We start from the raw sequence: 23,999 nt of genomic DNA on the forward strand, positions 1-23,999 counted from the left end.
ATTATCTTCCAATTACTTTGGATGCATGAAGTTTAAACTCGGAAAGACCCAAATTAACACACAAAGAAATACAAGTTGATGTATTTTTAAAATTATGATTATGCATATACTGCCTTAGTATCAATAATATTCAAATAACAGGATAGAAGAAAGTGCAGTTACTTGCAAAACTAGTGTGCTTTGTATCTGGGAAGTCTCATATCACTGATAAAGACCAGACTACTTTTAGAAAGAATAATAGCTTGAAGCTAAAATTTACTCAATATTTCACAAAACAGTGACAAATAAGTTTCTCCATTAACTCCCCTACAAAGTACTTTTCTTCAATTGAAGGTACACACTTGACGTTTTCCAGAAATGATCTTATTCTGGAGCCGTCAGAGGAAGTTTCTTATAAAATCTATATACCCACTTGTAGTAGTATGCTAAATCAGTTCATGCAGGATGATGAGTTTTTAAAAATAACCTTCATTTCTGTTCCCTTATAGTTTTTAACAAAATAATCTAACAGTAAATCATGATGGTTTGCCTAAAGTAAGTTGTAGAAGACTTCTTTTTCTCCAGAGTCCAGTTTCTTATTGCATGTTGGTCTCATGAGACTTTGGATCTATTGCAAATGTTGTAATCATGTGACCTTTTTTTTATCCTCAGAGTGACTGAGTTTTATTTTTCTTCTTCAGTATTTCTTCAAAATGTATTGCAGGAGCGGAAACTACATGAATCATTCCAAATCTCTGCTTGCCTTCAATAGCATAATGGAAAGAGAACAATCTTTGAAGACAGGCAAACTTGTATTTGAATCTTTGTTTTGTCAGTTTCTTCCTGTGTTGCTTTGGAAAAGTTATATAATCTCCCTGAATCTCAGTTTTACCTTCTGAAAAATAAACATGCTTCCCTTGCAATGTTTGTGGTAAAGATTCGTGATGATACAGGTAAATTGCATGACACGTGATAAGCATTTAATATTGGTAGGTGTGATGATGATTATGATGATAAATTCTCTTTGTAGACCATTTTCCTTTCACAATGTTTTTTCCCTTCGTTTTCAAAGAAAGACATGCTCATCCTAGAAGGCTAGTTTTTTTTATATATATATGTATATATATGTGCATATATGTATGTATATATGTGTATATATAAATCTTAAGCAGAAAAAAAGATTATTCACCATATTAAGATAACAACTTGACAGATTTGTATCTTATCTTTTTTTGCATGAATCTTTTTTCTTTACCCAGTTAAGGTTATACTTAACATATATATGTATTTTTTAAATTTAGAGACAGGTTCTTGCTGTGTTTTCAGGCTAAAATGCAGTGGCTATTCACAGGTGTAATCATAGCGCACTGTAGCTTTGAACTCCTGGGCTCAAGCAATCTTTCTGCTTCAACCTTCCAACTAGTTGGGACTACAGGCCCATGCCACTGTGCCTGGCTATACCTTTTATTTTTTGCTTAACATTATAAACATGTTCCCATATCATTAAAAATTCTGAATAAATACTAGTTCAACTTCTGCTGAATAGTTCATTGAATGAATGTTTCATTTCAGTGATAAACATTAGGAAAGACCTAAATAATTATGTATATGGGTGTGTGTGTGCGCATATATATATATATATATTTTTTTTTTTTTTTTGAGACGGAGTCTCACTCTGTCTCCTGGCTATGTATATTATATCTTTTGACAAGGAGGATATAATTGTCAAAAAGAAAGCTTCTTCTTTTTTTCTTTTTCTCTGTCGCCTAGGCCAGAGTGCAGTTGCACGATCTTGGCTCACTACAACCTCTGCCTCCAGGTTCAAGCGATTCTCCTACCTCAGCCTCCTGAGCAGCTGGGATTACAGGCACGTGCTACCACGCCTTGCCAATTTTTAGTAGAGCTGGGGTTTCACCATGTTGGTCAGGCTGGTCTTGAACTCCTGACTTCATGATTCACCTGCCTCGGCCTCCCAAAGTGTTGAGATTACAGGCACGAGCCACCGTGACCGGTCTAAATAATTATCTTTTAAATGTTGTGGTAGTTTGAAAGAATACGGAGCTTTTGACCTTAGACTATCAGATACATCTTCCTAATTCCAGGGCACCTTTTCTTCAGTGACCTCACCCTGAAGCAGCCACTTAGAACCTGTGAACAATAAAGTTGACTCTATCAACTATGCACATTCCCACACTAGAAAAAAACTACAACCATTTAAACAAGGCCATGAGTGTTTCTGAAATGACAAGTTTCAGAAATAAAGGTGAAGGAGGCTTATAAAGATATAATCTCAAACATTCAGCCATTTGACTTTCTGGGGCACAAGACTTTTAGAATTCAAAATGACAAACAATGGAGAGAGAAAAGAATGTGTCTGGAGGAGCTTTGTGGCTGCTCTAAGATGGTAGGTGGAGAGAGAGCAGCTTCTATTTGTTCAAGTCCGTATAGGCGACTTTTGGTGACAGAAACATAGATAAGACATTGGATTAGACCAGAATTATAAAATTACTAACACTTCAATTGTTTGAAAATTGAGAGCTGAATACAATGAAAAGTGACACACTCATACATGTTGTTTGATATTAGAAGTTAAAGCCCTCATAGTTTAATATGTGCCAGTGAATAACAAGAACGAGAAGTTTGCTTGCTGGGTCCACTGCCCTTGCTAACTGCCCTTTAAGATAAACTTGTATTGGTAGCAAAATATTAGATATCATAAGAAAGAATAATTGTCAGATTTATAATATTATTTTTAAATGAATTATTTACAAACAATGTTAAATAGTCTTGCTTTCTCCTTTGTGATGTGGGACTTTTTACAGGTGGGTGACAAAAGCAAGGGGAAACTGAGGCATCAGTTGCTAAATGAGAAAGCTGATCTTACTAACAAGTCTGAAAAGACAATAGCAATTGATTTTATATGTAAAAGTGATTCTATTTGAACGTATCTCAGTAGTGACTTTGCTTTGTTTTGTTTGAGGCAGGGTTTTGCTCTGTAGCTCAGGCTGGAGTGCAGTGGCACAATCATAGCTACTGCATCCTCTACCTCTCAGGCTCAAGCGATCCTCCTACCTCAGACTCCTGAGTAGCTGGGAATACAGGTGCACACCACCACGCCCAGCTAATTTTTTGTATTTTTTTGTAGAGATAGGATTTCAACCTATTGCCCCGGCTGGTCTTGAACTCCTGGACTCAAGTGATCGACCTGCCTTGGACTCCCAAAGTGCTGGGATTATAGGCCTAAGTCACTGTGCCCAGCAGGTAGTAGTTCTAATTTCACTATAGCTTCACGTTTTCCAGGAAGGATAGTGTACCTCAGCAGCTAACTCTAGAGAGCAGGTAAATTTTCCTGAAGAGATTTGGAAAGCTTTGAATCACACAAATTAATCAGAGCCTTAGTATTGATGCAAGCATTGATTGATACATTGGTGACCTGCTATGTAGATTTTTATGGAGAGTGACATCAACAAAATAAAAGTTCTTAGTGATCTATTTAATGTGAGGCAGGATTTAAAATATGAAAACTATATCTGGGTTGGAAAGGAATTAATAGATAATTTAGCGATAATCTAATAGATAACTTATTGATGTAACTGGTAGTAAAGCTCTGGCCTAGGAACTATGACTATGTGACCAAAAGAAAAATAGTGCAATCAATAAAAAGAACCAACTTGGATAATTTAAGTTACTGAATAATTTTTTTTTCCAAAGCCAAAATTTGGGTCAAAAATATTGTGACTGCTATAACCCTGTGTTTGAATGGAAACAAAATCTGATCTGGCAAAGCAGGAGCTTTTATTCACATCCAGCCTTAAATCAAAGAGTGGAATCAAATCACCATTAAATCAAAGAACTATAAAACATAGGACATTATTGATCATCTACCCAACTCCCTATTTTTATAGTTGACAAAATTGAGAACTATTTTTTTTTTTTTAATTTTTATTATCTTTTTTGAGACAGAGCCTTGCTCTGTTGCCCAGGCTGGAGTGCAGCGGTTGATCTCGGCTTACTGCAAGCTCCGCCTCCCGGGTTCAAGCAATTCTCCTGCTTCAGCCTCCGGAGTAGCTGGGACTACAGGCATGTGCCACCATAGCCTACTAATTTTTTGTATTTTAGTAGAGACGGGGATTCACCGTGTCAGCCAGACTGGTCTCGAACTCCTGACCTTGTGATCCACCGGCCTTGGCTTCCCAAAGTGCTGGGATTACAGGTGTGGGCCACTATGCCTGGCCAAGAACTATTTTATACTTTGAAAATGACCTCTGATATGGTTTGGCTGTGTCCCCACCCAAATCTCATCTTGAATTGTAGTTTCCATAATCCACACATGCTGTGGGAGAGACCAGGTGGGAGGTAATTGAATCATGGGGGTCAGGGTTTTATAAGGGGCTTTTCTCCCTTTGCTCGGCTCTCATTCACTCTCCTGCCACCCTGTGAAGAGGGGACTTCACTATGATTGTTAAGTTTCCTGAGGCCTCCCCAGCCATGTGAAACTGTGAGTCAATTAAACCTGTTTTCTTCATAAATCACCCAGTCTCAGGTATTTCTTCATTAGCAGCATGAGAACGGACAAAAACAACCTCCTAAAACTATTGTGTCACATATTATTTAACTTTAACTTTTAAGGAATTTATTTTACAGTTTTACATTGCTATATACTCTACTATACTTTTCTACACTCTCTTTGGCATTCTTTTATTATATTCTAGAGGATTTTGAAACTTGATAAAGATGATGGGCAACAGTGTAATTAAATGAGCAATGTGGGAAACCTCGAAGGGCTAAACCATGGAGAGGAACTATAGTGATTTATCGCTCCATAGAGCTTGTTCTCATAGGTTCACTGAGTGTCTTACCATGAAGTGGCCGAAAATCACTACCAGTAAAAGTCAGGATATAATCTGTGGTTAACCTTTTATAAAGATAATGATAGATAAAACAGTGTAGTCTTGAATTTTTTGCTAGTTAATAGTTATAATTTGTAAACATAAACCAAGTAAACTTTGACTTTATTTTTGTAGGCAAAAAAAGTTTATATATTTTATTTTGGAGCGTTCTTTGTATGTTTTCCCAATTTGTGTTAAAGAGTGGTTTTCTAGATGGGTGTGGTGGCTCATGCTTGTAATCCCAGCACTTTGGGCGGCCGAGGTGGGTGGATCACCTGAGGTTAGAAGTTCGAGACCGGCCTGACAATATGGTGAATCCCTGTCTCTACTAAAAATACAAAAATTACCCAGGAGTGGTGGCATGTGCCTATAGTCCCCAGCTACTCAGGAGGCTGAGGCAGGAGAATCACTTGAACCAGGGAGGCAGAGGTTGCGGCGAGCCGAGATAGTGTCACTGCACTCCAGCCTGGGTGACAGAGCAAGACTCCGTCACAGACACATACACACACACACACACACACACACACACACACACACACACAAAGTGGTTTTCCAAGAGAAAACTGGAGATCATTGTAAATGGATGAAAAAAATTATTTGTTTTTCTGCATGCAAGAAGTGTTTGCTGCCTGTTGAGTAGAAGTGAACTTACTTTCTACAGTTTGTTGTTGAACTTTTCTCTGCTTTATGGAATTGTGAGGAAATGCCCATAGAGGCCGATTGCTGGGCAGGGTACGGGCTTTTCAAATATAATTCAGTCGAAGTTTCTTAAAGATATAAATGGTCTACCTGGAACTAGAATCAGTTGCCAACTGACTTGCCCTAATGACATTTTCAATTCTAATTTGTTCTTTCATTCCACAGGAAAAACATTGGCAAGGCATTCTTTTTTTTTTTTTTTTTTTTTTTTTTGAGACGGAGTCTGGCTCTGTCGCCCAGGCTGGAGTGCTGTGGCCGGATCTCAGCTCACTGCAAGCTCCGCCTCCCGGGTTTACGCCATTCTCCTGCCTCAGCCTCCGGATGGCAAGGCATTCTTAATCGCAGTAAATGATAAAGGAGATCCATCTTAAAAAATAAAACCAATTTCCATCTCATGTGAGTCTACGTTTACAAACTTTCAGGCTCATCAGCATTCAAATCTTGCTTCAGTTTTTCCATAATGATTCATAAAAGGGCAGCCATCCCTACCCAGACCTGAAGTGGCAATCACCAGTACGGTTCCCTTCCACAGCCATGATCAGAAACAGAGGAGCCTGGCAGAGCAGTGCAGGGGGCGAGGGGAGCAGAGTAAGGGAGTGAGGGACACTCCAGGCTGCTGCCTGAACTTTGGGGAGTGATACTGGGACTCAGGAGTTTCTCTGTGAAATTCCCTGATTTCCACAGACATTCTTTTTTATTTGTGTTCTATGATTTTGATCCTCTCCCTGTTCTAGATAAGTTAATACTCTTTTTTTTTTTTTTTTTTTTTTTTTGACAGAGTCTCCCTCTGTCACCCAGACTGGAGCACTATCTCGGTTCACTGCAGCCTCCACCTCCTGGGTTCAAGCGATTCTCATGCCTCAGCCTCCTGAGTAGCTTAGACTACAAGCATGCGCCACCATGCCCAGCTAACTTCGGTATTTTTAATAGAGATAGGGTTTCACCATGTTGACCAGGCTCGTCTGGAACTCCTGACCTCAAATGATCTACCCATCTCGGCCTCTGAAAGTGCTGAGATTACAGGTGTTAGCCACCATGCCTGGTCAGTCAATACTAAATTAATTAAAGCATTAATCTCCTGAGGGAGAGCAGAAAGAGTATGGAGGAGGGATATAATGAGATCTGAGTTAAAATACGTTCATATCATTCATTGGATAAGGTATTTTGCTTTTCTGATCATCAGTTTCCTTTTCTTAATGTAAGTTTGTTTATTCATTTATTTTTATTTATTTTTTTATTTTATTGTTCTCTGTTGGAGTAAAGAGAAAAAATCTGCTTGGTACCTGGCACCTACTACGTGATCAATAAACCATTTATTCAGCGTTAACAATTGCTTAAAATTGCTCAATAACAATTGACAGCTGTAAAACTTAAGGAAGAAAAGTGGTGAAATTGTTTTAGAGGTTTGCTTTAAAAGGTCTGACCTTTCTGAGAAGGGAGGTATTAGGGAACAAAAGACATCTCCGTCATCGAGGAGGAGGCTGGGAAATAGCAGATGTGCATGATTGTGGGAGGAGTTGTGGAGTCTATTAACGAATCATATTATTGCAACCGTATAGTGCAACTCTGTGATAGGCACCTAGTTTTAATATTTTTACTTTTTTTTTTTTTAAGTTATCATGGTATAGAGGAAATAAATATGTAAATTAACAAGCAATGTAGGAAAGTACTTTGTGGGCTCATGCATCTAAGAATATACCACACCCATACTCTAGACTTGGTAAGGATGAAGGCTGTTCCATTGTTCTCGTCTCGGTGATTTCCTTAGCTGTGCAGTTTGGAGAAAATAAAGACATGAGCTACTAAAACTTCCTGTTCATTTCTCACCATGTGATTCAGTTTGTTTTGTCTAGTCAAGATTTTAATGACTTTAGATGTTTTATCACTTTCCTTGGGAAAAAAATTCAACAGGACAGCATGAAAGCTTACAACATAGAGGAATTATATTTATCTTTGGTGGTATCATAGATAAAAGGGCCTATTGTTCTTCACTTTGCATACTTACTTTGATAAAAAAAGATTTTTGTGGCTTAGGCAACATATGAAATGACTACTTCAGTGACACGCTGAGTAGAACTGTAGCAGGATCTCTAGGGAAAGGATTGTAGACAGCAAGTGTGGTTTTAGGCATCTTCTGCTACATACGCATAAATATAGGGTGACTGCTGGAAATGGACAAGTCTGTAGAATCGAGTCTCTGAACCTCTCACTACATTATTTTTTTTTTTTTTTTGAGGCGGAGTCTCACTGCGTTGTCCAGGCTGGAGTGCAGTGGCGTGACCTTGGCTCACTGCAACCTCCATCTCCTGGGTTCAAGAGATTCTCCTGCCTCAGTCTTCCGAGTAGCTGGGATTACAGGTCTCCACTACCATGCTTAGATAATTTTTGTATTATTATTATTATTATTTTTAAGTTAAGCCAGGCTGGTCTGGAACTCCTGACCTCAGGTGATTCACCCCCCTCGGCCTCCCAAAGCGCTGGAATTGCAGGTGTGAGCCACGGCTCAGCCTATCTCACTACATCTTGATTCATGAGCATGCATGCAGGGTTGGCTGTGTTCTGACTCCTTTAGGTAATAGAAGTCAAGCAATAACTGAAATCCCTAAGAACTCAAACACGAACAAAAACTGTTTAATTCAAATACTCAGTTTTCCAAACAGTGATGGGCACTTAGATGTTTTTTGAGGCTTAAGTACTTTGCTATAATAATGACCCTTGGCCGGGTACCGTGGCTCATGCCTTAATCTCAGTACTTTGAGAGGCCAAGGCAGGAGGATCACTTGAGCTCAGGATTTTGAGACTAGCCTGGGCAACATGGTGAAATCCCCTCTCTACACAAAATTAAAAAATTATCTGGGTGTGGTGGCATGTGCCTGTGGTACCAGCTACTCAAGAGGCTGAGGCAAGAGAATCACTTGAACCCAGGAGGTGAAAGTTACAGGGGGCCAAGATTGTTCCACTGCTCTCCAGCCTGGGCGATGGATTGAGACTGTCTCAAAAAAAAAAAAAAAAAAAAGAAAAAGGTGATGAGAATTGGATAATTGATTTATTTTTACGATATCCTGAGTAGCTAAAAGCACTTGTATATGTAATCTCATTTCCCTTCCAAATCTATCTGGGTGGGAGAAAGCAGATATGTATTCATATAATTTCTTTCATGTTTACAAATACAAATGAAGAAAATGCTTTTGAATTTTAAGTTGAAAACTGAGTGGCCAAAAGCTCAAGGTAAGAATCCAGGACTCTGTCAATCAATTCCCTCTCTCAATCAGCTTTCACAAGTTCTTTCCTAATTTTAAAATCACAGCAGCCAGAATTAATCATCAAATTTAGGAAAATTTCCTTACACAAGGTTCTTTCCCTTTGGTTTGTATTTTAAAAATATAAAGACGCTACCTGCTTCCTGGTAATATCTATCAGAACAGCTCCTAACTAGGCCAAGGCCATTGTACTTCTCTTTAAGAGCATAATAATGGCACTAGTAGAATTTTGAGTTTAATATGTAAGCTCTATCAGGTCCTTTAAAAAATATTATAAATGTGTGAGCTAGAAATATTTTACTAGATAATAAATACACAATGGGTCACTTGAGAAAGGCACCATTGAGCTCAAAGATTGGTTTTGGTTTCTGCATAGTACCATAATTACTTTATTTTTATTTTTTTGAGACGAGGTTTCCCTCTTTTTGCCCAGGCTGGAGTGCAATGGCACGATCTTGGCTCACTGCAACCTCCGCTTCCCGGGTTCAAGTGATTCTCCTGCCTCAGCCTTCCGAGTAGCTGGGACTACAGGCATGAGCCACCACATGTGGCTAATTTTTGTATTTTTAGTAGAGATGGGGTTTCACCATGTTGGCCAGGCTGGTCTTGAACTCCTGACCTCAGGTGATCCCCTCACCTCAGCCTCCCAAAGTGCTGGAGTTACAGGCTTGAGTCATCGCGGCCAGCCCATAACTACTAATTATAAAACTTTGGGTGAATCACTTAGTCTCTCTGAGTTTTAGTCTCCTCATTTGTGAAATGGGATAATAATAATGCCAGCATTATATAGATCACAAGATATTTTTATGAGGATATATATGATAATGTACCTGATAATATATGTTCATGTACCTGAAAATACACATTATCATGTATATCATAAACATTTTTGAGTGATAAAATACATTAAATTCCATCCTGGCTAACACGGTGAAACCCCGTCTCTACTAAAAAATACAAAAAACTAGCCGGGGGAGGTGGCGGGTGCCTGTAGTCCCAGCTACTCGGGAGGCTGAGGCAGGAGAATGGCGGGAACCCGGGAGGTGGAGCTTGCAGTGAGCTGAGATCTGGCCACTGCACTCCAGCCTGGGCGACAGAGCGAGACTCCATCTCAAAAAAAAAAAAAAATATATATATATATTAAATATATTAGTCTTAGGCTGGAAGCAGTGGCTCACACCTATAATCCCAGCATTTTGGAAGGTTTTACTTAAGCCCAGAAGTTTGAGACCAGCTGGGGCAAACATGGCAAGACCTTGCCACTACAAAAAATTTAAAAAAAGAGCTGGAAGTGGTGGCATGTGCCTGTAATTCCAGCTCTTACAGGCTGAAGTGGGAGGTAGCCCAGAAGTTCAAGCTTTCAGTGAGCAATGATAGCATCACTGCACTCCAACCTGGGTGACAGAGAAAAAAAAAAGTCTTAAAGTCTGTGAGAAAAAAAAATTGCATTTTAGTTTACTATATTTAATGAAATCCAAGATGCCATACATTGTAAATCATGCCATTATTTTAGTTACCTCTATAAAGGAAAACGAAACATTGTCAGTTCGATTAGAACACAAAGCTGAGATGCACTTCAGAGATGTTAACGTCTGAAAAACAGTGCTTCATTATAATCAATGGAATATGGTAAAGTATATTGTCAACCTCATTAGACATGTGTACATATCATATTCAGACTTTACTGTTATAAAAATAGCATAGTTCTTAAATATGCAATTTGACAGCATATTCAATTTTAAAAGGATATATTTGAAAGTAGATTACTGGCAGTCAATAGCCCAAGTTCTGGTATGGCACACCTGAGTTAGAATTTACATTTTTTCTTTTCTTCTTTTTTTTTAGACAGGGTCTCACTCTGTCACCCAGGCTGGCGTGCAGTGGCGCTATCACGGTTCACTGCATCCCAACTTCCCGGGCTCAAGCCATCCTCCCATCTCAGCTTCCTGAGGAGCTGAGACTACAGGTGTGTGCCACCGTGCCTGGATAATCTTTCTGTTGTTTGTAGAGACAGGGTCTTGCTATGTTGCCCAGGTTGCTCTCAAACTCCTGGTCTCAAGCAATCCTCCCACCTCGGCCTCAAAAAATGCCTGGAGTATAGGCGTGAGCCACTGTGCCCAGCCAGAAATTATTTTCTACCATTTAACCAGCTGCATGGTCCTTGCTAAGCAGGATCATCATTGTTATTATTATTAATATTGTATATGATATGAGAAATAGGCAATCCCTATAGTGATTCATCAGTCTTGGTTAGAGAAAATTAATCCTATCAGGTATATTTGAAATATTTGATCAATATTTGATCACAATAAGAACGAAGTGAAATCACAATAAGAACAAACTGAAAGTTTAACTGATTCAAGGTGATCACATCTTTATTTCTGGAGAAACAGCTCAGAGCTCTCATGTTGCTGACAGTGGATTAGAATCTGACAGACAGAATGTTCATACATACATATGACTAGAGTGTGCTAATAAATCATTTCCTCCAAATGGCACTCCTGTCATCATGTGCATCCACAAACAGCACAACAGTTCTCAGAAAACATTTGGAACAAATGTGTGCTTTTTAAAAAATATGTTATATTTTATCCAAACCAAAAACTATCATGTTTATTTCAATTTTATTCACGACTTGTGAGAATATATTCTATTTTTGCTGGAAAAAATATTCAATTGAAGTCAACATATTTTGCCTATTGTGAGACAGAATGTGATATACAAATGACATATAAATCATTTATCATTAAGTCAAGGATTAAAGAAATAATTACTTCATCTTCTTTTTCCTTTTGGATTTGTTAAAGAAAAAAAAAAAAAAGGAGCAGCATTTTGACTATGCCAGCCTGCATATTATGTGGAGTAGGCAAATTGCTAAAACTCCTGGGCCTTCAAGTTGGTCCCCTATAAAATGTAGATAACACCAATTTAACAAAAAGTTGTGAGAAAAAGGAGAGATTATAAACATACCTGGTACATAATATATGCTCAAAAATAGTAATTACTATCTTTTCCTGTCCTCTTAGAGGGATGAGAAACAGGAAGTGTGAGTTAAACACGCTTTTCCATGTGTTCAAAAATGTTTTCAAAATGAACTTTGAGAATAGTTGGGATAAGTATAATTGACCCTTTCTCTAGCAATCAACTTCAAGCCTAGGTTAAATACTAGACTCCTTTTATGCCAAAGCAGAGTTGGCTTTATCATTAGTTTACACAAATATGTATATGAATACAAAAGTGTTAACTTAGGGAAACTTCACTACTCAATATAATGGCATTGGCTGCACCTTATTTGACCTGCTGTACAAGGTTCAAATCAACTGGGTAATGGAGGGAATTTTTGCAATGTACGGACACAATGCTCATTCAGTACTCTCTGGGCTACTCTGGAGATTTTAAGAACTGCACAGTTTTAGATCTTTGATCCTCAGCTTCCAGTTCAGTTCTGGTCCTGTGTGGCTTTCTGTGAAATTAAGTCTCAGCATCATTGTCCAGAGCAACCATGAAAGAATGTTTATGCAGTAGGTACTGTTTCCCTGGACAGTAGTGAGCTTCTGGCCTCTTGATACTTATGGGCTTCTTGGTATGACACCTTTTAAATCAATTAGCCAGGGAAAAGAGTTGTCATACAAGAGGAATTGGCCTATGTTAAGCTGATAGAGCTACATTGCCAAGGAGGGAGACTACTGGTATATCAGCCTCCTCCCAGGGAGGGATAAAGTTGATTTGGCATTGGCTGATCAGTAAATAAATGATGCTTGTGATTCAAGATCACATTGTAACTTTGAGAAAGTCTGTGACTAACAACAACAAAACCCAAATGAGTTTCAATGAGTTTCAAAACCCATGAGTTTCAATGAGTTTCAAAACCCGAATGAGTTTCAAAACCCATGAGTTTCAATGGTTTCTTCTCAGCATTCAACTCAACTTTGTTCTTAATTGCACAGACCTCACCGCCTGAGTATGTCAAATTCACTTTTTCCTTTCCTTTTTGGATGGCAATGCATGGAATGCCCTTGTATAAACATAGCCAGGGCATGAGTACAATTCTATTTCATTTCCTCAACTCTTTGTTTTGCTGTTCACTCTCATTCTCTTGTGTCTGCATTCCTTGACTACTGATGGATTCAGTCAGCGACAGCCCGGAAGGTGTGTAGAGGGATCCATGAAGTAAAGGCCAAGGAAGAAACTCAAGTTAAAATTAAAAGAGAAAAAGGCAGGTGAATTAATGTTCTCCAGAAAAGCAAAATTAATAAGATGTACGTAGACAGAGAGAGAAGGCTTTCTTTTAAAAAATTGGTTCATGCCACTGTGTGTGCTGACACGTTCCAAAATCTGCAGGGCAGACTAGTCGACCAAAAACCCACAGAGGAGTTGATGTGACAGCTGTGAGTCTATAGACTGCCTGGAGGCAGAATTCCTTCTTTTCCAGGGGACATCAGTTTTTTCTCTTAAGGTCTTTGACTGATTAGATGAAGCCCACACACATTACAGAAGGTAATCTGCTTTTCTTAAAGTCTACCGATTTAAATGTTAATTATATCTAAAAAATACCTTCACAGCAACATCTAGTCTAGTGTTTGACTAAATGTCTGGGTATAATAGCCTAGCCAAGTTGACAGATAAAATCATAAAATTACCAAGCAATCAAATAGCTCGCTTTGCTATTTGATTCTCAGATTTTCAAATTTAATGATTTTTTCTTTGTTGTGTTTTTTGTTTTTGTTTTTTTGAGACAGGGTGTTGTTCTGTTACCCAGGCTGGAGTGCCATTGCAGTCATGGCTTACTGCAGCCTCTGTCTCCTGGGCTCAAATGATCCTCCCACCTCAGCCTCCTCAGCTAGAGCTACAAGCATGGGCCACTATGCCCAGCTTAATTGATTTCTGATAATTGGATGAAATTATAAGACATGCAATCAGCTTTCCTGGATGATTGAAATAACAATCTGCCTAGAGGCAGATGACTAGAACAAACTTCTCAAAGTCTATCTTGTTTCTTCAATAATAAAATTTTTGAGTTTAAATACCAAAAGTAAAGTCAACTGAAGATAGCTATCAATGAGAAGGGATGAATTTGAATGTGTGAACAGTAAGATAAGCAAAGCAAGAAAAGCTAGTAGCCACCAAACACAGGATGTGTCATATTCATATTTCTGACCCCATTAATTTAAACTGCTAAGCAAAATAAATACAAATGCTCATCTTCAAAACACTTCATAAAAGAAAATGAAATTAACTATTATAATACTAGGGTGATTCTCATTTTGCTCCTGGAGAAACTAGTGAGAAAGTTTAATGGCCTTTGTAAGGCAGTAGTTGAACTTTGACAAAGTTGGGATTTAAAAAAAGGCTCCCTGCCCTGTCTTCACCAGGATACGTCTCTCCCTGGATCCTTCAAACGGGTACAGATGAATCACCAAGAGGGCTGGTAATCTGGCTGCCACATGAAAACAAATGAGCCTGAGATGTTCTTGGAGTCCGAGGTTGTTGGTTCGGTCTGAGTAATGCACAGTCGAGCTGAAATTCAGCTGCCTTGTATCTGGATAAGGCAGAAGGAAATGAGTAAAACCCTGATGGGAACCAAAAGATGCTGAAAACATTTGCAGTGCCACCCAGAACAATTCAAAACAAAGTAATAAAAAGAAAGTTTATCTCTTTGGAGCACTGCTCAGGAATTACAAGCTTTCTGTGCTGAACTCTCCTTCCTGAGGAAAGCTTTCACTTCTGAAAAATAGACCCAGTTTTACGAAGACTACTTTCTGAGGCAACCTTCTGACTTGATGTATTTCAGCATTTGGTTTTTCCTTTGTTTTTGCTGCTAATTTGCAACATGGTAATATGATGGCCTTGGGAGCTCCATACACATTTTAAGTTTAAGAAAAACTTTGTTTTCAAAAGCCATGGATTTTTCTCAAACAGACTAGACAGTTTGTAGCTGTTTAGCCCCAGAGACATTTTTGTGGCTGTGAAAATTTCTGCCGCTGTGGACGCATAAAGGCATTGGGCCACGTGGTCTGAGCCAAGTGTAACCACTCTGCCTCACAGCCTCTGTCAGCCCCTCAGTCCCTAGGTGGATACGAAGTGAATTACATTTCATTCAGAGACAGAGGGAAGATTTTCTCCAGAGTCTGAAAAAGTCGATCATTTAGCTTGGCTTCCTTTTGAATAAGGTATTTCCAAAGCAACATAGACCAGATCTCACATAAATGTCATTTACCCTGACTGCAGAGAGTAAAATTATCCATTAAGTAAATCACTGACACTGTTAACATTTCCCGTGCTACAATATCTAACAATGACTTTTTTTTTTTTTTTTTTTTTTTTTGAGACGGAGTCTCGCTCTGTCGCCCAGGCTGGAGTGCAGTGGCCGGATCTCAGCTCACTGCAAGCTCCGCCTCCCGGGTTCCCGCCATTCTCCTGCCTCAGCCTCCCGAGTAGCTGGGACTACAGGCGCCCACAACCGCGCCCGGCTAATTTTTTGTATTTTTAATAGAGACGAGGTTTCACCGTGGTCTCGATCTCCTGACCTTGTGATCCGCCCGCCTCGGCCTCCCAAAGTGCTGGGATTACAGGCGTGAGCCACCGCGCCCGGCTAACAATGACTTTTTTATAAATTGCTGGTTGCAGAAAGAAAGATGGCTGAGGTTACTGTAGAAGGAGAAAGGAGTGTTCCCTTATAATCTGTAGTATTTTTCTAAATGAATAACCAGAAAGATGTCAGAAGCAAGCAGGTCCAAGCCAATATGGTTCTGCCACAGGCTTACGGAATATAATGGACTCGCGGCATCGTGATTTTCCTTCCTGAGGTTCATACCCAGGGTCAGAGCACCTTCTCCCGAAGAGTGGTTACGCTCCCCTTTCAGTTACTACTCAGCGAAGTAGATCAAAGAAAGAGGGAAAATACATACAAAACAACTGAGAAATAGTCCTGCTTATAAGAAGAGTTGTTTCTCTTTTTCTTTGCTAGCCAACACTTTGCTGTGAGGCTGTGTTCCTGTCTTTCTGTTTAGAGACACTGACTAGAGTCAGAGGAGGGTCTCCCCTAGAAGAAGGCCTTGCTGAAGAAGCCTAATTTGCACAAGGGTGCAAACAGTGAATGCACTGGAGACCCTAAAACAAGCTGCTATTGCCTCTGTTGCAGGCCCTGCCCCTCTGTAGGAGGCAAAACACACTGCGTTTATATCCTATGTGTTGGTGAATAGTGAAGATGTAAGAAAGAAAGAGAGGGAAATAGAAACCCGTAAGAATGGGAACTTGTGCTTCCACTGATGACCAGTCTCATGAAATATCAGCCGGTGCTAATTGAAGGATGTCAGAAAACACGCGCCGACCAATATTTTCCATATGAATTCCAAATCAGAGATTTCAGTGTTTCTTGACAGTATTTTGGCCTGTCATGGTCAGAAACTAAAATACAAATAGCTGTGGGCTTCAAGAGAAAGTGCCTCTTGGGGGAATTTGTATGACAATAAAAAATGGGGCCCTGCAAGAAGGAAACAAAAACACAGCCAGAATGACAGAGAGGTGGTAGAAGAACATCTAAGACATCTTTTCTTGCCTCTTCTCAGGATTAGTTATGTCCAGATGTAGTAGAGGTGGCACGCTTTCAACAGTTCACAAGGGATTGAGCTACCCATTTTCTAGACCAGGTTTTTACTCACTTCAATGAAAACCTACACAACTTGTATAAGAAACATTGCACCGCCTGGAACGGTGCCTCATGCCTGTAATCCCCGCACTTCGAAAGGCCAAGGCAGGCAGATCACTTGAGGTCAGGAGTTGAAGACCAGCTTGGCCATCATGGTGAAACCCCATCTCTACTAAAAGTGCAAAAATTAGCCAGGAGTGGTGGCAGATGCCTGTGATCTCAGTTACTTGGGAGGCTGAGGCAGGATCATCGCTTGAACCCGGGAGGTAGAGGTTATAGTGAGCCGAGATTGGGCCATTGCACTTCAGTCTGAGTGACAAGAGCAAAATTTTGCCTCAAAAAATAAAAGTTAAAATAACAACAACAACATTGCATTGAAAGAAAGTATAATTTTTCATGTTTTCATTAATTTGGAAACATGCAGGCTAATATGTTAAGACATAGTCCAGAAAAAGAAGCATGCTAAACAAAAATTTCAATGCGCGTTTCTGTCAAAATGATCCACATGAGAGATCTAAATACCAACCTGAGAGAACCGAGCTTAGTAATACCTGCTGGTAGGAGGAAATGTGCTGATCTGCTCTAAAACCAAGTACAAACATACACGTTTAATTCTATATCAGTCACTTGATCTTTTCCTGTTTGGGCCAAATTAAGTGGAAGGAAAGATGGTCCAATAGAACATTAATTAATAGTTTTTATTTTCCTATTTTTTTTAAATTTTGTTTTCTGAAAAGCTTCTATTGGCTTTTACAAAGCCAATTTTGATTTTTACAAAGCAGATGGAAAAAGATAATATAAAATGCAATATACTGAGCAAGACTATTACAATAGTAATTAAATATTGTTAATGTCAATGCAAAACAGGTTTTTTTTTTTTTTAAGGAAAACAATAAATAGCTGTAAAAGATTGGAGTGGATATCTCTTGTCTTTGTGGTTCCAGCTCCATTCCCCATTTTTTTCCTGCTATCACATATTACTGTTTTGTTCCAGGCGTTACGGCTCCATTGACTTCATTTAATTATTTAACAAACATTTATACAGTGCTTCATGTGAGTGGCACACATTTTTCTAAGCACATCACAAAATTAACTTACTTACTATCTATAACAACCATACGAAATAGTATTATGATCTTGGTTTTAGAAAAAAATTAAGGCATAGAGAAAATATGTAATTTACCGAAGGTTACCTATCTATTAATAGTAAGAGATGGAGCTGAAAAATGAGGTCTCATCAGCTATCATAGTAACTATGCGTTGTCCTATGAAGCCTCATCTCCAAATAAATATGCTTAACAGAAGCGAATATTTTCTCTAACTCATCATTCCTGGTCAGCATGAATTCTTTTCATTTAAACACGTGGCCTTTTCTCTAGCTCACAAAAGTACATTTGTCATTAATACTTAACTTTTAGGCTGGATGCGGTGGCTCATGCCTGTAATCCCAGCATTTTGGGAGACTGAGGCGGGTGGATCGCTTGAGCCCAGAGATTCCAAACCAGCCTGGACAGCAAGGCGAAACCCAGTCTCTACAAAAAATACAAAAATTAGCTGAGCATGATGGTGTGCACCTGTGGTCCTACCTACTCGAGAGGCTGAGGTGAGAGGATTGCCTGAAGCTGGGAGGTGGAGGTTGCAGTGAACCGAGATGGCGTCACTGCACGCCAGCCTGGGTGACAAAGCCAGGCTCTGTCTTCAAACAAACAAACAAACAAAAAAACCCCTTAACTTTTATTCCAATTGCTTTGTTCTTTGTCCTTTGTTGATGATATTTCAACTGCATCAGATTGACACCTCCCAGGCGAAAGGGCTGTTTTTGTGTAATTTTCACTATGCAGTGTCCATTCTATTCATAGAACAGGTAACTTCTTAAAACATTCATCTGGAGATTAAAAAGTAATTCAATTCAACAAACATTTATCCAGCACCTATCAGATGTGATGCACTGTGCTACACATGGTAGTGATAAGAAGTGATAAGAGAATCTTTACCCATACTGCTAGCACATGTTAATAGATGATATATTACCATGAGAAAACAAGATAGGTCGATATCCTTTTGCAGTGAAAGGCTTTGCAGGGCTCCTTCCTCCTTGGTAGCCCAGAGTGAACCTTAACTTTTGTGAGGAGCCAGACCATTCCATGAATGATGGTGCTTCAGTCTTCCTAGGCCTGGAACATGTTTCTTAGGGGGAGGCAGGCTTCTTGTCTTCTTTTACTCCCATTTGGCAAGGACACTTCATTATGTAAGACTGCCACTGTTTATCTGCACCATATTCATGATTTTTACAAGGGATATTCTAAGCTTTGGCAGATATGAAGGAACATTTTATAAGGCAAGGCTTGTAGTGGGCAAGACCTCAAATGAAATTTCTGTAGTATATCTGAATTACCTTTAAAGTATTCATTTTAAGGTGATTTAGTGCTTTTTTCCCCCGATAGGTCATATTCATTAGGTTTAGATGAGAAGTACACTCTTCGGGCCAGGGTACTATCACTACATTGTAATTCCTAAGTTAAAAAAAAAAAATGAACATTTAGTTGACTCTGGAAACCTAACCAACCTAAAGAATATTTAAGCCTATCCCATCTTTGGCAAGTATTTCTAAAACCTCAGAGTCAGAGCAGAAGCTAATCTTTGGAAAGTCCTCTCTTCACTGGCCAACCTGAAACCTATAATATTGTTTTTAATGGCTTGTAGTTAACACCCCAATGGTTATGAATGGGAAATTTCATAAAGGTATGTTTGGGGAGATGCAGTAAAGTGCCAAGTGTCTACTAGGAATTAGTTATTTATTCAAACATTATGTTATTGTTAGCTTCATTGGACATTTATACCTAACAGTTGCTACATAAATCTGGAAATTAATAAAACAGAACCCCAACACAAAGAATCACTTTACATGTATTTCGTCTAAAAATGATTTAATGTGTCTGGGTATATGAGAACTATTTTATGAGCAGACAATGTGAATGGTCTATTTCCAAGGCCACCTAGTGTATTTTGCACTTTAATGTATATCTGATTTAAGTTATCTACACCTGACTACCATCGTTTAAAAAATGAGTAGTTTAGAATTGCTTCTCAGTTACGATCTGGGAAGTAAATATTTTCACCTAAGGGAATGATAGCATGTGAAAATAAATAAGTTTTAGAAGTACAATCAATTTTGGTGCTTTCTGCAAGCCTGCCATACAATAAAGGTCAGTCTTTTAGAATTTGTTAGAAAGCACAAAGCCCTTTCATTTGTGATGAAGTACAGAAAAATGTCAACCTTCTACACATATATATGTTCCTGAAAACTCTACAATAAATCTTCCCTTTTGTAAATAAAAATCACAATTTATGTATTTCCAAAGAGCTCTGTATTTGAAGGAATAATGTGGTCAATCCTCTTGTAAAGAATCACCTTTGAAGATACCTGTTACATAAGACTATTTTAGCAAAGCAGGATAAAGTGTTAGTATAAGGTTTTACTAATTTGCAATCACGTAAAACAAACCAATAAGCAATAAATGCTATACATTTGTAATACAACTTATCAGGACAAATTAATTGTTTTTCATGATGAAGAGTATAGAAAAAAACATATTCGTGAGGATTTGCAATTAACTTTTTCAAGGCACAGTTATCAATAAGCCGGGAAAGCTAGAGGAATATGTAAAGTGGTAAAGTATAAGCAAAATCTTGGTTGAACAAGGCGTTAGCCTACTAAAAGTTTTTGTGTGCATAGCCTTCTCTCCATATAAAATTAGAAACATATTTGTCTTTTTGTAGCATCTCATGAAACACTTTCCAACTTTGTAGAATTGTAAACTTCATTATTACCATGATTTCTGTCTTTTCTCATTGCCTCTATCTCAATTTTTCTTCATAATACATTTGTGTTTTTCTTCTTGTAGATCAGTAAATATTAATGTAAGATGTAGGTAGTATGTAAGAATAAAGACAATTCTCAGAAACTAATGAACTAGACTAATAATGGTAGATTGAATAAAATCTAGTTGTCAGTTAATTATTTTTTGGGCTTACAAAATTTACATTATTTACACTATGTATATGTGTATATAAGTATATATGTATATAAATACACATACATAACTGTTATTTCAAAAAGTCAGTTTATTGGTATTTTTTAGCAAAAATATTTTTAAACCTGATGTAATTTTTGTTAAATTCTAAAGTCTTAGCCCAAGAAGATGCAGTTTGCCATTTACCCAATTGTTAGGCATCTATGTTACATTTTTCTCTTGCCAAGTTTTATGCTGGTGATTGGAGATACCAAATCAATGTGATATAAACTTTACAATTGTAGAGATTGATCTAATGGAAGGTGGAAGTAGGGGTGATGACAAAAACTAAAAATATAAATAAATAACTAAATTGCAACTTTGAAGATATATACACACATACATTGATAAAAGTTGTTGGACACATAAGACAAATTGACAATCATAAATGCACAACTAGTTGGTACATAATAATCAATATTACATTGTCAAGGTCGAGGAAGAGGATGTGTATATTATGTGAATTCAAAATCCATAGTCACAAATCAAACATGAGCTATCAATGGTAAAAAAAATTGTGATTCAGGAATATAAATCGAGCAATTAGAAACCATGAGGTAATCCTTTCATGAGATAAACTTGGTAAGGTCTTTATTATTATTCATTATAATGCTTTGTCCAGTTTTGGTTCTCACAACTTAAGTGAGATTTAGAGAACTTGAATGGGATACAAAGAGAAAGCAAATATAGATATTTTTAAATATGGAAAAGTCTGCCATTAAAAATACATGAAAGTGGCCGGGCGCAGTGGCTCACGCCTGTAATCCTAGCACTTTGAGAGGCCAAGGCAGGTTGATCATAAGGTCAGAAGTTCAAGACCAGCCTCCCTAAGATGGTGAAACCCTGTCTCTACTAAAAAAACAAAAAAATCAACTGGATGTGGTGGTGGGCACCTGTAATCCCAGCTAATTAGGAGGTGGCGGCAAACAATTGCTTGAACCCAGGAGGTGGAGGTTGCAGTGAGCTGAGATCTCACCACTGCACTCCAACCTGGGTGACAGAGCAAGACTCCATCTCAAAAAAAAAAAAAAGAAAAAATATATATGTGTATATGAAAGCACGTATTGTAGAAAATACCAATGTATTTTAATGTAATTGGAACACAGAAAAGAAAACTTGGAGAGTTTAGATGGATGTAGAAGTTTATGCTAGTCATTAGAAAAAGTATTCTGAGAGTAAGAGTTGGGAGTGACTGGAGAAGCACACTAAGAATAATTAGAGTTGAGAAATAATCCTGGGAGAACAGGCTAAAAGGACAATGCTGTTTCAGCTGGCAGAGAGAAAGCTATACTTTGGTTCACACGACTAGAAAGACCAGAGAACAACTCATCTGTTGCCATGTCTTCTCCTCCCTGCTAATTACAACATTACAGTGATGTATATGATAATGAAGCAATTTTACACTGAATCCAGATATATCCCACTTAGACAAACATGAATTAAGGGTTCCAAGTTCCATATTTTCCTTAATGGTAGAAATGTGGGAGTTAGGGGTGAAGTGAGCAGTTTCATTTGCACTTTAGTGAGAGATTCGGCATGTCTCAGTGATGACGAAGCTACAGCCTGTCCATACTGCTTCTCCGTTTACACTGGACCTGGGAGGGATGGGACAGGAACCGGGAGGTCTTGTCATGGCTGGTCAGGAGGGTGGGTTGGCCTTTTTACTTAGTGCTTTCTATTCCTCACTGGTCTTTTTCCCAACAACAAGAGATAAGCCTGACTTATGCTGGGAAAACAGGAGGTTTTGAAAGAGAAAGGTTCTTACTTAAAATGGACTCAATAAATATTAAAAAAAAAATGATTAACAAAAAATGAGTTATTTTGGGAAAGAGTAGTCATTTTTCACACACTGAGAGACAGACTATGCCAAGTCTATAGAAGAAAGTATATTAACCTCAAGTGAGAACTTTCTATAACTAAGGATTTTGAGAAAAATGGGAATAAGTTTATAAAACATATTGTAAAATCTGTTTTTCAAGAAACAATAATTAGAATAAAAGAAAAATCTACTTAAATGATTTAAATGGGTCCTCATACAGTCAATCCTTTATAAGTTACTGGAGCTTGCTGAGTAAATCCAATGCTGTAAATAGGGCTGGATCTAAGACATCAGTCTACTACAGAGATCCTGCCCTGTCTTACAGGGATGGGCGGACATCACTCAGCACCTGGGCTTAGGACCCTGAAGGAACACTGGTTCAGGGTTGCCTGATCTTTGAAAACTGGAACCTGAAACTTGGAAATCAGAATTTTTATTTAAAGTGCGACTTAAAAAATTCAGATTAAAATAAGAGCATAATATGGGTCACACTAAAGATGTTTACTGGGGTCAAGTAAGGCTTGTAAGGTTACCCATTTGTGATTTCTAGTTTTAGACTCATTTCTATTTCGAAGGAGGAGGCTTGAGTACATGGCCCCTCATAGGACCTTGCAGCCACATATATTTCCAGGATCAATGAGTCTTTTAAGGTTTTCTATATCTTGACACATCATCAGCACCACTCTTTTTTTTTTTTTTTCCTCACATATTTAACTGCTGGGCAAGAAAGAAAAGAGAAGTTTGGAGCCAGGTTTCAGGGACCAGAGCTGGTTTTCCTTCACACTTGCACCATGATCTGCATAAGAGCAGAAATCTTGTGAGGAGGGTGAGCAACTGGAGTCATAATTCCAGGGAGTAAGTTCGGTCCTACTTTAGAAAAATGTCCAGATAAGGCTGGGCACAGTGGTTCATGCCTGTAATCCCAGCACTTTGGGAGGTTGAGGTGGGTGGATTGTTTGAGCCCAGGAGTTTGAGACCAGCCTGTGTAACATAGCAAAACCCTGTCTCTATAAAAATACAGAAATTAACTGGGGGTGGTGGCGCATGTCTGTAATCTCAGCTACTTGGGGAGGCTGAGGCACGGGAATTACTCAAACTGGGGAGGCACAGGTTGCAGTGAGCAGAGATTGTGCCACTGCACTCTAGTCTGGGTGACAAAATGAGACTCTATCTCAGAAAAAAAAAAAAGAAGAGAAAAGAAAAGCAAAACAAACAGACAAACAAAAAAAAAACAGCTCAAAAAGTTTTGATTGCAGTCAGGAGGTCGGATTAAATGGTTCCTGGAGTCTCATTCTAGGCTAATTGCATGGTTCTCAGCCATTTTTGGTGATGGGTTTTGTTCTCCCCCAGTATGAATATTATCCCCTACCCTCAATAGAGCTTTGAAAATCTTCTCTATTGAAGGTGGGGGATAATATTCATACTGGGGAAGAATAAAAGCTATTTATAAAAGCTTCTCTTCTGCCTTCAGAAAAAGAGTTACTCTTTTTACTTCCCAGAGCCTTGAAAAATGAATACAAAGAAACTTTGCAACTTCTCCTAAGTGAACAGTAAACCTTGACTTTTTGTCTATGGATTTTTAAAATCATTGACTTGACTAACATTCTCAAATGATGCAAGTCTCTACCACTA

This window comes from Theropithecus gelada, chromosome 4 (genome assembly GCF_003255815.1).
Source record: "Theropithecus gelada isolate Dixy chromosome 4, Tgel_1.0, whole genome shotgun sequence".
Taxonomy (NCBI): Eukaryota; Metazoa; Chordata; class Mammalia; order Primates; family Cercopithecidae; genus Theropithecus; species Theropithecus gelada.